Source organism: Lates calcarifer, linkage group LG2, assembly GCF_001640805.2.
Source record: "Lates calcarifer isolate ASB-BC8 linkage group LG2, TLL_Latcal_v3, whole genome shotgun sequence".
NCBI lineage: Eukaryota > Metazoa > Chordata > Actinopteri > Centropomidae > Lates > Lates calcarifer.
In genome coordinates, this window is record NC_066834.1 from 28,770,301 (window position 1) to 28,784,023 (window position 13,723).

Here is a 13,723-nt window from a genome sequence, read left to right on the forward strand (position 1 = left end):
CAGGCTGGTGTTTTCATTCCTTTTTACATCAAGACTGTGCTTTTCAGAAACTTTCACAGCTTGTGACACAAGATGGGATAAATTGTTCACACTATCAACTTTGGTTAGTGTTGGTGTGTGTGCTTAAGTGGGACAGATGTGGTTCTGGAAGGCCACAGCTTACTGAGGAGGGGGATTCAACCATCCAAAACTATACAAAGAGATTAAAGAAAAATGCAAGTGATGGATAACACTGTTATCCACTGTTATGTAGGTTTTCAAACTGGGAAGCTGAAGGGACAGCTGAAGGCAAAGATATCATTATCTTATATGTCCATAGATCAGAAACAATAGAAAATGACTATTCTTATAACTACAGAACTTCACCAAGAATCGCTATGTTTTTAAGTTGTCTTCAGTATCAAAGTAATCCAGTGACAGTTGTCTGTACACTCATGAGTACATGGCAAAAAAGAACTGCTAATAGCTAATTTGGCAGACTTTAATTATGTTATTTAACCAAAAAGGAAACATACTGGCAAAAACACAAAAAAAACCCTGAAGCTGATCTGCATTTACATAGAGCCTTGTTTGTTGTCATCCAAGTTATTTATCAATAGCTTGATCAAAAAAAAAGCCTGGTTCTTCAGTAATATCAGTTGACAAATGTCCTGTTACAAGAGGAATCAATAAGGACATGATAGCATATTTCACTAACAGGTCATTTCACCACAGTGAATAGGAGTGTGGATACAAGATCACTAGAGGGCAGTATATCCTCAGTGTTTCACATGAGTGTGATAATATTTTTTGAATTAAAATTTTTCTCTTGAAACTTGGATTCTGTGTAAAATCAGTGTCCCTTCAAAAGACAACCTGGATTAAAAAGAAGTTCCAGTGTTATTGCTGATTTTGGTCAATTTAAAAGTAGTTGGCTTAAAATAATTGCACACATTGAAATACTGCTTTGCAATAGACAAATCCAATAATGGTTTAATAATAATTACAACATCAGTTCTTCACAGCTGTCTTGGTCCAAAACAGGCCTATTGGTGTTGGCAGGAGAAAGTGGGCAGAGTTGCTTGGGGGACAAAGAAAGCCCAAATCATTCAAACTGCCCAGGAAAGCAGCATGAAATCCTGGGACAGAGATACAAATCATCTGAGGGGGAAGGGCTGGTGTCAGGACTCTGGCAGGAACACTCCCATGAAAAAGAGGAGGTGGGGGACATGAGATTTTTACATCCTGAGCAGGATGCAATGAAAAAAAAAGCCCTAACTGCTTCAGGCTGCCCAGAAAACAAACCCATTCAACTCACCAGAGTTAAAGTAGAGCTGGGCCCATATGAGCCACACTTTCCTGTATTGAAGAGTTGCAATTAATCCTACCAGAAGTTTAAAGCCATAGATTCTTGTAAAACAGTGAGAATAACTTAGTTTTAAGTCTAAATTTTAAAGACAAGCCATTAGAGAACAAGCATCCCTGATGGCAGCTGAAAATGTATTCTTAAGAGGCAGCACAGCAGGAAAAAATTCACGAACCAAAAATGTTTTCTTGGGTTAGGGTTAGGGTTATGGATGGATTTGGATGGTGTACAAGGGAAACTTCACCAAGGAGACCATGTTTTTTGTGGCCTGCCAAGCAAATACTATAATTTTCTTTGTCTTATATAACTGGACTTTTTGATCACTAGTGGTGCTGTAGAGCAAAGTCTTAATGAGAGGGTTTCTGTACTACTTGTTCCCCAACAGGCATCAATACGCATCAATAGTTGCCATCTATAATGTGCTGTAAAATGTAGCTATGGACCAATGAAAGAGGACGAACACTGTGTTAATGCAGATAGCCTTTGCTGGTGTTTAATAGGAATTCAACACCAATAGGCATTCAACATGTTGGTTAAACCTTGGAGATGCACACATCATCATGAATCTGATCATGCTGTGTGCGATGATGTCTTTCTTTGTACCACCACTGTGGGGCGCCAGAGTGAGAAATTTCCACATCCTCTACAGTGGCTTTAAGTACTGGGTCAACAGATAACAATCCATCATTCAACACTTTCTTACAGGTAAGAGAAGCACGTGGAGAGGCCACAATGTCAGATATGTGTCCTGACTCAACAATGGATCTGCAGCTGAGGCAGCAGTCCATCAAAAAAAAAACTTAATTCATTAACTGGTGCCTGATTCCCCTCCTAACAATGCCACAACAAACTATTTAATTAACGAAGAGCCATATATCTATAACATGTCACAGCTGGTGAAAATGTAAAAGTAAAGTTAAGATTATACAGAGCTTCATTCAGAGCTGAAATGTCCCTTTATTAGGGGGAAAATCTTAAAATAATACTCTGAATCCACAGCATTATAGTTTCTATATATGTGCCACCGTACCGCCCAAAATACGCACATGCACACTCTGGGAGACCATATGCGATTGGTTACCAGCAACTTGCCGTCGTTGTGACGTCAGCGCAGCCGGGAGGAGGAAGCGTTTAGAAAAAAAAGGCAGAGAGGAGGTGAGAGGAGATCACCGGAGGCTCCGTCAGGGGACAGACGGACTGAAGGAAAACACACATTTTTACACACAGCGGATAAAAGGTTCGTTTGTGTGGCAGAGCAACCCCTCCACAACATCTCTCGCTGTCGTCTGACGGGAATCAGAGCGCAGACCTCCCAGGAACCTCTTGATCACGGATACAAACACCACAATTCAACAAGGATCTCTCATCCATCCACAGCCCGCCGTGCGTGGCCACGCAGTCTCGGCAGATGGTGTGGGATTTATCGATCCGATCCACGCGCTCACCTGTTTGTCAAAGCTAAAAGGCTGCACAGAAACTCGCGTCCTGCACATCTGGAGCCTGAATGATGCTACACCGACCGTCCTTGTTACCACATGTGGATGTTTTTTCTAAGTCTCCATGGATGCAGGAGTCATCTTTGGCGATGGAAAGTGAGTGTTCTGGATTCAGTGCTCATATCATCTACAGGCATGTTTTAATTAAGGCATCTCTCGGCCTGCAGATGCACTGGTCTGATATTTAGACATATTTTGGAACAGGATGTTACAGACTGTCTGTATTCATTTAACCCTGCTGTATTCAGTTCTTAGGTCTGTCAAAGCCACAACCAAAAGATAAAGTCACAGTGGGGTATTTTGTCAAGTTTACATTGCCCATCACAACAAGCAAATTCATATCTCTAGCATAGACTAAATCTATAAGCTGTGGTTGAACCTGTGTGATAAAGACAACGTTAAACTATTTAATGTGGCATGAAGCCAAGGTACACAGGCCTGTTCTGTTTCACCCTAACAAACCTCCACAGTATCCTTAGTCAGTAGAGGCAACTTTACACCTACAGTATTGGATTATTCATGTATCCTGCTTGTCTAAAATTGACAGTAGATCCACAGAAACAGCCTTGTCTTTTCAATATGTTAATTTATATATTTTTTTTAAAGCAGTGATAACTGTAATATCTGTCAGAGTTTTCTCGTAGATGTACAAAGAAAGTGGCGCATGCTATGTCAGCGCATCTATTTCCCAATTAAAACGACTGACGTCAGACGTACTGACAAAGAAGCGTGAGTTCATCATGGGGTTATTCTGAGTTAACATTTAAGATAATTATTATTATTAACATTTAAGGTTATTTTATATAGTCTGACATACACAGCAAAGGGCAGTTCATGTGACATTTTTGGCTATGTGTGTGTGTGTGTGTGTGTGTGTGTGTGTATATATATATATATATATACACACACACAATATCAGTATCAGCATAAATTAATAGCAATAATAGTAGTAATGCAACAGTGTATAGTTGTGAAATTACAATATATGGGGGGAGTGAAAGCAGGAAGGAGACATGTAGGCTAGGCATGTTATATGTGATAACTGACAAGCACTTTAAGTGGCAATGTTAAATGCAATATTAGAGCTGCCACATACTGTACAGTGACCCCGCCTCACTTTTTTTTTTTTTAAATAGTGGTTACTCAGTTTGTTAACCAGGTGTACTTGCCTAGAATTGGAATTAATTACAATTGGTTCACACAGAGTTGAAGTATTTCTGTGTGTGCCAGAGATTCTGGATCTAAAACAAACAAAAAAGGTTTTAATAGTGTATGAAACATGATTTGTATTTGATTGAAAAGCTGAAAAAAGCTTTTTGGAAAAGTTTTGGAGGAAATTTTAAGGTGGAGGTATTACTATTTTTACATTAAAATAGTCGGTTGTTAAATTAAGCCTGTAATTAAACATGTATTAACAACACGATAATTTTCTTTGTTCCCAGGAAGCTTCAGATTTACCTTTCGCTGTTCAAACAACGGAGCCTGTTCCTATCTTTGGTTATCTAGCTGTATGAGTGTTAATCTTCCATCATAAAGCTAGATAACCGAAAGTAGGAATGACCTCCAGATCCTCAACTTCCTGCAATCATGAGATGAGATAAAAAGAGAGACACAGATACCACTGAAAGAGGATATGAGGTCTTTTCAGGTAGGTTATGACATGCTAAATAGTTTTACTGATGTGAACGTGCACGTGAATTGAACCTTTTGGGATTTTATCCTCACAATTAGAGCTGCAACTGTTAGTCGACTGGTTGACAGAAATATAATCAGTAACTATTTTGATAATTGATCAATCGTATTTTCAAAAATCAAAAATGTCAAACTTTTGCCAGTTCAAGATATTTGCTGCTTCTCTTAATCTAATCCCACAGTAAACTGAATGTCTTTGGATTCTGGAGGGTGGGTCAGACAAAATAACATTTTTAAGACATCATCTAAGACTTCAGGAGATTGTGTTGGGAATTTTTCACTGTTTTCACTGTGTCACATTTTATAAACCCATTGGATTAATCAGAAATGAAAATAATAATTGGCTGCAGCCGTAGTCACAATGAGGCAGGCAAACAGAGATGAACCATCACCATCAAAAATAGGTGAATGTCCTTTTATTTTAGTTTCCAAAATTTCCCTGTTCCCACAGTTTTCTTTGAAAAGATTGCATGACCTTTTCTGAGGGATGTTTTTGTCATGTGTGACCAGGGAGAACATCTGAATAATTATTTAAGCACATCAGACACTTTCTCTTTGATAGAGAAATTATATCTGAAATTTAGGGGGAGCCCCAGTTCCTTTGGACACAGACTTTCAGTATCTATCTGATACATTTCTTTGCATAGCAGGGAGCACTTGCTGTTGAGTTTTCCCTTCACCAAAGTCTCTGACGAACCAACCTAAAACTGTTTCATTATTTAATTTAATTCTTGCTCAGTGATCTTGTTGCTTTGATCACATTCAAAAGCTTTAGGTGGTATAACTTGAATCTGCTTAATTTTTGATTTTTTGTTTGTGATATTCTTAAAATGTAATTAAATCTTATATTTATTTTTGAAAATTGCATCAAACCAGGTTTCCCTAGTCTTATCCTACTTTATCAATGGTGCAAAAAAAATTATGCAAAGTGAGTGGAAGAATACAACACATTGCTCCCTGCTGTAAAATGAGCAAAACTTTGTAAGCCGCTATAGGCTGTAGATTTTAGACATCAAAGTATGAAACTATTTCTGCTGTTAATATAATCTCATAATGTTTCCTTAACCAGTGTCTCACAAACAAAAGCCTCAGATGAACCAAAACAAACCCCTTTGCCACAATCATGACAGTTACATGTTTCCTTACTTTTCTAATCACACAAAATACATCATTTTATTTTTTTATTGGGACTGATTTTTTTTAATGTCATTATTCAATGTACATGCAGATGTAGAATATTCAACAGTTATGTATTTCAAACAGTTTTACAAATGCAAAGAAAAAATAAAACGTTTTCTTAAATCTAAATTGCCACTGTGCCATCTTTACTCTGCTAGAAAATGACTGCACAGAGGCCTCCTCCCGTGATTAAAGGATATGTAGGACTGTGCAGGTTAGAGCTCACCCTCCCTCACTGCCAGAACATCATGTTGTCTATATGGAAGCCATCTTGACGGAGCTTCCCTGCTGCCTCTAAAATGGTTGTGTTGGCACATAGATGGGCTGCATTAATTGCTCCATCGTTAGCTGTCTATCAGACTCTAATCAGCACTGCCTTTAAGCTTTCCTGTCTTAAGTCTTATTACTCGTCTCCTCTCTGGTGTGATCTCACTAACTAGACATGTAGTTAATTAGTGAGGTCACATTACTGAGGCCTTTTAAAGGTCAATCAATGAGTCAGCGCATATATAACTGCTACTGTAATTGAACAGTGAATTAATAAATCAGCAATTAAGTGGGAGACAATCTCAGCACATTTGATTATATTAAAGCTGCTGTTAAATTCCTGTACATGTGACATCTCTAATGCCACGAAAGGGTAATGGGTAAAAGGTCCTGCAAGTCTAATAAGTAAAGTTTACAGGAACAGCACACTGTACTACACATAATGATAAGCAAACATAGCTAATATCAGACAGCTCTGGTAACTACAGATACCTCTAAAATGAAAACCCTGATTCAGATTCTACAAGTTAAAGTAATTGTACCCTGACAGCTTTACAGTAAACATCACAGTAACAAACATTCACAGATCTAATTAGCCACGTCATTTTCCAAACTCTGACATTATAAGGTAGCTCATTAAAAGAGCAAACAAAGAGATCAATCATTTTAATGGGAAAAAAACCCTAAGCAGCTAAATAAATAAATAAATAAATAAGTGTGCATATATATAAAAAACACTTTTATGCTTTGAGATGCTCTCATATATTGTTTTTGTGTTTTTTTCAGTTAGAAACTGTTCTCAATTAGATGGTTAAAAATATTGTCAGCTTACATTTACAGAAATGATCAAGTTTCCATTTGAATAATAACTATTTTGAAATATAATAGAAAAAAATGAATGGTAATGAATAATATGTAACTCCTTCCTGATAACTGCTCATTTTTCTTTGTTTCTTTTGGTGGCAAATTAAAGGCTAAAACAACAGGCCTTTATTCCGTAAACCTCCTCTGGTAAAATCCTGTGGACCATCAGCCTCTCTTCATTCATTCATTCATTCATTCATTCATTTAAAGTCATTTTAGGTTAACAGATAGAGCTACAACCACGCGAGTTTGTCCCACGAAAAATGAAGATGGAAAGAAATCTTTTTTTCCCAACAGAATCTCTATATAAGTGTTGGGATGAGTAACAGAGTGATGAAGATTGTGATAAATAAAAATGAAACATGATAAAGAAGTCAGGGCGCAGACGCAACACTGGATAAGTAGGCCTGTATTTTGATTTTTGATTTTTTTTTTTTTTTCTAAAAGGTCGCGAGCTAATTAATACGGATTTATAGAAGAGAAAAATACAAACCTCTCTTTACCGACATTTCAAACACCTTTCATGTTTATTTCTCACCTCTACAAACGCTGCAAAGTCTTCTGTGTACATTAAAAACTACTTCTTCCCTCGTGCTCCCCGTCTCCAGATATTTGAAGTGCTTCCTCTGGCGATGACCTGCTGGTTCCTATCGTGATGTTGTTGAACAGAGACAGATTAATGATGACATATACAAAGGCTGAAACTGAGCTCCATTAGGGGGATTAATTGTATCAGGTGGACTTACAGTTCATTGCAATTAAAAACAGGCCTTTGTCGTCAAAATAGGACCCAGGCTTATTTCACATTTTGTCTGGATTTTTTTTTTACTAATACAGCCTGGAGATGACAGGCTACTTACTTACAGGCTGCTCTGTTTTATCCGCAGTGTTGAAACTGAGAAAATGACCCTCACACAGGGAAAATGTGCTGCAAACATAAACGCTTCTTGCACAAAGTCTTTATCCGACATCAGCGCTCTCTGTTGGTCTCTCTGCCAGGCCGTGGCGGTGGCGTAGAGCAGGCCTGCCTAAAGACAAAGAGTGGCCTTACAAAGGTGGAAAATAAAGGAAACAATCGCGCAACTCCAACCGATAATGAATAGGACACAGACAAGCTCTGCATATTAACATAATTGCATAGAAACGAAGGGAGCAGAGAGAGTATTTAAAGGCGCAGCAGCACGCTGCACGTCCCCTCCATCCACTGTTCACTGTGTCTGATCAGTAACACCAAATCTACACGGATATGTGAATTATGGACGGAGGAAAAAGATAGTTTTATGCTCTCATCATTTATGGTTGAATTCTACTGGTACTGTTTTTTTATTTTTATAAAAGTGCAGTACGCATTTTATCAATGCTGAGTGATCCTAGAATGAAGCCTAACCCGAACCTGTAATACCTTTAAGAAATACTGTGCTTAAATTTGCCCATGAAAATATTTAACCTCGGCCGTTAGGAGTCCAAGCCCACCACTCCACCACTCCACCCCACTCAAGCCAGGATTTAAAGTAGTCTGATTCAGATATGTCGAAAAAACAAATACGGCATAAAAACCGACCAAATATAGCAGGAAAAATAAAAAGGACATGATTTAAGTGTCTTCATGAAGGCCCTGCCTTTGACTTCTCTTTTTAAAAAATCTCCTTCTAATTTAGACTGACTGTTAATGCTGTTGGCTGACTGTCCTCCATGTGCCACCTGTGTTTTATGTAACAGTGAGTTTTTAAAGTTGTTTTCTTATCATGACAAAGAACTAATGGTTTTAATAGGCAGTGCCACGGCTCAAAAAATAAAAGAGGGAACTGTTCCTTTATTAGACAGCAGGCTGTAATTAGACAAGCAGCTTGGGGGAGGGGCCACGTGTGAAGCTGGGTGATAATATGAGCTAATACAGCAAAACCCCACCAACGCAGAGCACATATGTAAATCACCTTTATAGGTTTGTTTTAAAAATGTGTTTTACTGGAAGATGAAATGTTTCTCTGTGTATGGAGGACTCAGTTAGATTTGTAGATTAAGATGAATATCATCCTCCTGTAATTAAAAAATCCAAATAATGCTGAAAATATAATATTTTTATTGAATTTGTTTTAGTGCCAGAAACCAATTAAACATCGCAGCAGGCTGCGGATTATGTGGCAGGGCGATAGTTACAGTGATTTTTTTGTTTGTTTGAGAAAGAACATTTAATATCAGTTTACCCTCTCATTCTCTCTGGCCTTCAGCCAGTCGATGTACTACAGATACACTGGAGACTGTTGTAAATTCCTGAGGAAATGCCTGAAAATTATTTTGAAAAACTACTAGATGTACGAGACTCTAATGAACAAACACAACATGATCTATAACCAATGGCACCTATACAGACTTTAAGTACAAGTGTGTACTTAACACAAACACAGTGCAGCCCAATACAGGTTGGGACCGTCCACTGCAGCTGCAAGAGACCTGTTGGTAAACAGTAGCGAGAGTCCACATTATCATTCTGATCCTGGCCTCGCTCCACAATGGCTGCTTTGTGAGAGGAGCTCTTGACAAAGGTCTGCCACCTCTTTTTCCTCCAACGTTGCATATGTGAGAGGCTGCTGCAGTAAACCCTGAGCAATGAGGTGGGAACGACGGCGCTCCAGACCAGACAGTGGCAGATGCCTGCATTAGCACTGCAGCCATGAGAGTGTCTCCTGGAAAAGTTGGCCCTTTGTCTTCCTGCCTCTTTATGTCTGCGAGTCACTCTCACAGTGAGTGTATGGATGTGTATGAGTGTGTGGTCTCATGCCAGAACTAATGGTAATGAAAAAGAATGTGGCCATTATTGCAGAATGTGTATCCTACTCGACTCACATCACTAGAAAGAACTCAGCAGAGAACAGTTCTCTGCCAGATCTGATCAATTCTCCCCTTTGCAAAGATGTAGCCACACGTTAGGTACCTTTACTCACAAATATGTTCAACAAAAAAAAAAGAAAAGAAAAGAAAATCAAAATGAAAGGTACAAATGCTCTTCAATAAGGCGCCAAAGCATGCAGCGACTATAAAACTATAAATAGCATGTGACACAAAGGAGGCGTGATGCATAAAACTGAATGAAGTCAAGATGAAAACTCTAATATAATAATATGATATAAATACTAACTTAGACATTCTGAATATGTGAATTCCTCACTGTTCCTTGAAAGCTGTATTGCTAAATAAAAATAAAGTTTCATCTTACATATCCTGGATCCAGAATATCTCTAAAATCCAGTATGTGCCCATTAAAATGTACTTAAATTGATTTTGTCTGTGCGCAAGACAAACAGAAGAGATAAAGCCTCCTTCCAGCTTTCTTAGTAAAAGTAAAATAAACTGAATGGACAATTCTTCTTTTATGAACAACACTGATCGGTGAAGTAAAAGCTATTATCAGTTATTGAGTTCTTCAATTAAATCTGTCCCAACAATACAAAAACATATTTATGTAAACGGGGGCCAGTTCAATGCATAAAGGCACAGATTGGTAGCACCAGTAAAACAGTAAGACACAGAGACATAGGCATATAAACATGCTCGGCTTGAGCTTAGAGAGAGTATGAAGACTGTGAGAGAGAGTTGGCACCTTTTTTTTTTTTTTTTTTGAGGAGGGGGTGTTGATTTGTCTCTGTTGCCATGCCAGAGGCAGGCAGCATGCTAACAGAAAGGATATTCAAATACAATACAACGCACAGATCAGACCCTGATTAGCCCTGTCTGAGTGAGGTGTGCTTGTTTGTTAATAGTGATGTTAGTGATGTATAGTAATGTTTTCACTGCCATGTCTCATCCATTGTAAGCATAGATTTGTTCTCTGTTGTGAAATCTTGTTCTCATCAGAACCGAGCCACGATTTTTACAATATACAGGAACGATCCAGGTGTGGGTCTTCTGTCTCAGCACCAGAACCACATAGACGACCGTGAGCACTCCTGAGGACAGGACATTGTATGTTTTACGTCCCTGCAGCCCCCTTTCCCCCCACAAGGATACCGCAGCTGCGATCCTGTCTTAATCTGGGGATAAACGCGATTATCCTGCTATGGCTTGTTCTTGGCTTTGTAACAGCAACAGGGGACCTTTCACAGCTCCCTTTTTTCCCATGGTCGAGTGGGTCTGAGCAGCTAAGACCCCCGATGTGGACCAGTCGCCATTCATCAGCTTTAAGCTGGAGCAAACAGGCATATCACACCGATCCTGAGGCAGAAAGATGGAGATAAACATTGAACGCTGAAAATATTAAGCTGCGTTATTATCGAGCTGCAGCTCCTCAGTCTTTATCTCAACTGACTCAGAAGATCCTTCTGTTTCTCAGCTGTTCTCTTTAGATACTGTGTGACATAATTAGAGAAATGTGCACTGTAGAAAGACTAACTGATAAGTTGGAGAAATTATTCTTATTAATAATAGAAGAAGAATAGTAGTCATTGTGGCAGTGGTAGTATTTACATGCATTAATATAAGTATTTATTGTATGGTGATATATTTCTTATTTTTTTATTTCATTATAAAAGAATATATTGATTGTAGTTATTATTTAATTATTTGCCTAAAAACGGGGAAAAAATACTTGAGGAAAAAAAAACCTTTCAAACCTTTTCTGGAGCTTTCAGCCACATCTCAGGAGAAAGCGCCAGAAAATGCTTGTAAGTTAATATTTTTTTGAAAATCAAACAGCTGTTTCTGATGTCAAAAATTATTTCGAAAAGTATTTCAGAAACTGAAGTCTCTCAGGAATGGATTTCCATTCTCCCCCGCCAGTCATTCAGACAAGTCAGTCAAGTTCAAGTTCACATGGGTAGAAATGTCTCGACTCTTCATTCACTTTTGTTGTTCCTCCCCCCCAAAAAAACTCCTCCTCCCCCCCTCCCCTACCTCTTCCCCCTCGCACTCTGTGGTGACTGCATGGTGTTACTATGACAGAGGGGCTGTGGCGTTGTTATGGCAGCAGGCTGGACGGCCCGGCTATGTGCTGGTGAAAAGGACAGCCTGTCAGAGAGAGAGAGAGAGAGAGAGGGAAAGAGAGAGAGAGACTCAGGTTCCCTCCAACAGCTGGGCATAGCCCCCCCCAACCCCCCACCCCCTACAACCACCCTCCCTCAGGCCTTTCAGACACCTCCCAGACCCTGGGAACACCAAGAATTTCACATTCATCATCCTCTCTCTCTCTCTCTCTCTCTCACACACACACACACACACACACACACATACACGCACACATACACAAACTTCTCCCCAAACAACCCCTAACTTTTGTCTCCATCCATGCATTGGTCCACCACTTAGCATTGCTCCTCACCTACACTTCCAGCCACCATCCTCCAAAACACACACACACACACACACACACACACACAGACATTCTCTCTTTCTCATCTTCTCTTTCTCTCTTCTTCCTCTTCTTGCTCTACCCTCAGTGCTAACACTACATCTCACTTCATTTCAAATTAAAAAATAAAAAGAAGAATGATGATGCTGAAGATGGTGCCTAAGTGAATTTTCAAACTGAGTCACTGCCTGTGTGTGTGTGTGTGTGTGTGTGTGTGTGTGTGTGTGTGTGTGTGTGTGTGTGTGTGTGTGTGTGTGAAAGAGAGAGAGATTTTGTTGAGGTCTCATTCAACTTTGAGCATGAAAGGCTGATCATTTGCATAAACTACATGCTGTCTGAGGGGCTTGGGGGTGGCAGCCACACTGAGAAAAGATATGAGAGAACACAGGGGAAAAAAGAAAGCACAATCGTGCATTGTGGAGCTACAGGAAGAAAGAGGAGGTTTGAATAAGAGAGAGGGTGAAAATTGGCAAAGAAAGGGTCTTACCATGTCTCCCAGTGGGATTAAATTGTCCAGGAACCTCTTTATATATAATTTGGTGAATCTGGCAGCGGCATGGCTGCAGGGCTGAACTCACATCGAGCTCCCACCTGAACTTCATCTGAAAAGATGCTGAGATGATGTAACCAGTTAAAGAACAGGGGAAATGTTCAGACTGGTGCACTTGACATGATTTCATGTGACAGTATCTGCACACAGAGAATGTTCTGCGTTAATGATGAATTACAGAGCTGATTTGGACTATTTATGTTTTGTGTTTGTCTTTTTTTAGGACCACAGTGATGCTGATGCCACCGAGCTGTGGAGGATCTTCAACTCTTGCATCAGTGTGTTAATCTGTTGGGGTTTTGTCTCTGTGTAGTTTGTTCTCTCCTCCATGGCTGGACTTCAAGTGTAACTGAATACAGCTATAACACAGTTCATAAATAGAATTAGTCTGTTGCTAACCTTTTTGAAAATTAGTTTTGATTGTTAATATAATTTAGATGTACTTGTATTTAAGTGTTTACTTTTTGAAAACATTTTTGTGAGTCTTTTCTGAAGAATAATCAAAACTCTGGATGGATTTTGATTGAAATTTGATCATTTATTTACATAGTTGATTATCTGTTATTTAAAATGGCAATTGGATGACATTTTTGGAAGGCATTCAAAACAAAATGTTGAAAGGTTGTTTTCACGTGGTTAATTTATTCACATGGCATTATGGTATTTGAAATTATCAGAGGGGAGGTTTTTGTTCTTTGTTCAATAAATAAATGATCGTGAAACATGATTACTGCGTCATCATTTACGTTGTTCAAACACTTTATAAAGGCTGGCCTCTGTCAGCACCTTGGACAGAGGCATTCGACTGAAAACAAGCGCGGCACGTGTTGGGAGACAAATCCAGTCAATAATGTACTGTAGTGGTGTATTGGTTAGATTGTATGGCTTTTTAAATCTCCAATATAAAGGCATGTGCTGCTTTCTGAAAACAACCAAACAACGGGGGGAGACTAAAATCCCAGATAAACAGACGGAACGAATGTAGCGCT

At 39.1% G+C, this 13,723-nt stretch overlaps 1 long non-coding RNA gene across 1 annotated transcript; it reads left to right on the forward strand.

The window, feature by feature from the left end:
• Nucleotides 1-4,401: 4,401 nt before the first annotated feature.
• LOC108877851 (uncharacterized) lies at nucleotides 4,402-13,461 on the forward strand. Its single transcript, XR_001960156.2, has 2 exons — nucleotides 4,402-4,489; nucleotides 12,958-13,461. It is a non-coding gene; the product is annotated as an uncharacterized LOC108877851 (long non-coding RNA).
• Nucleotides 13,462-13,723: the final 262 nt, after the last annotated feature.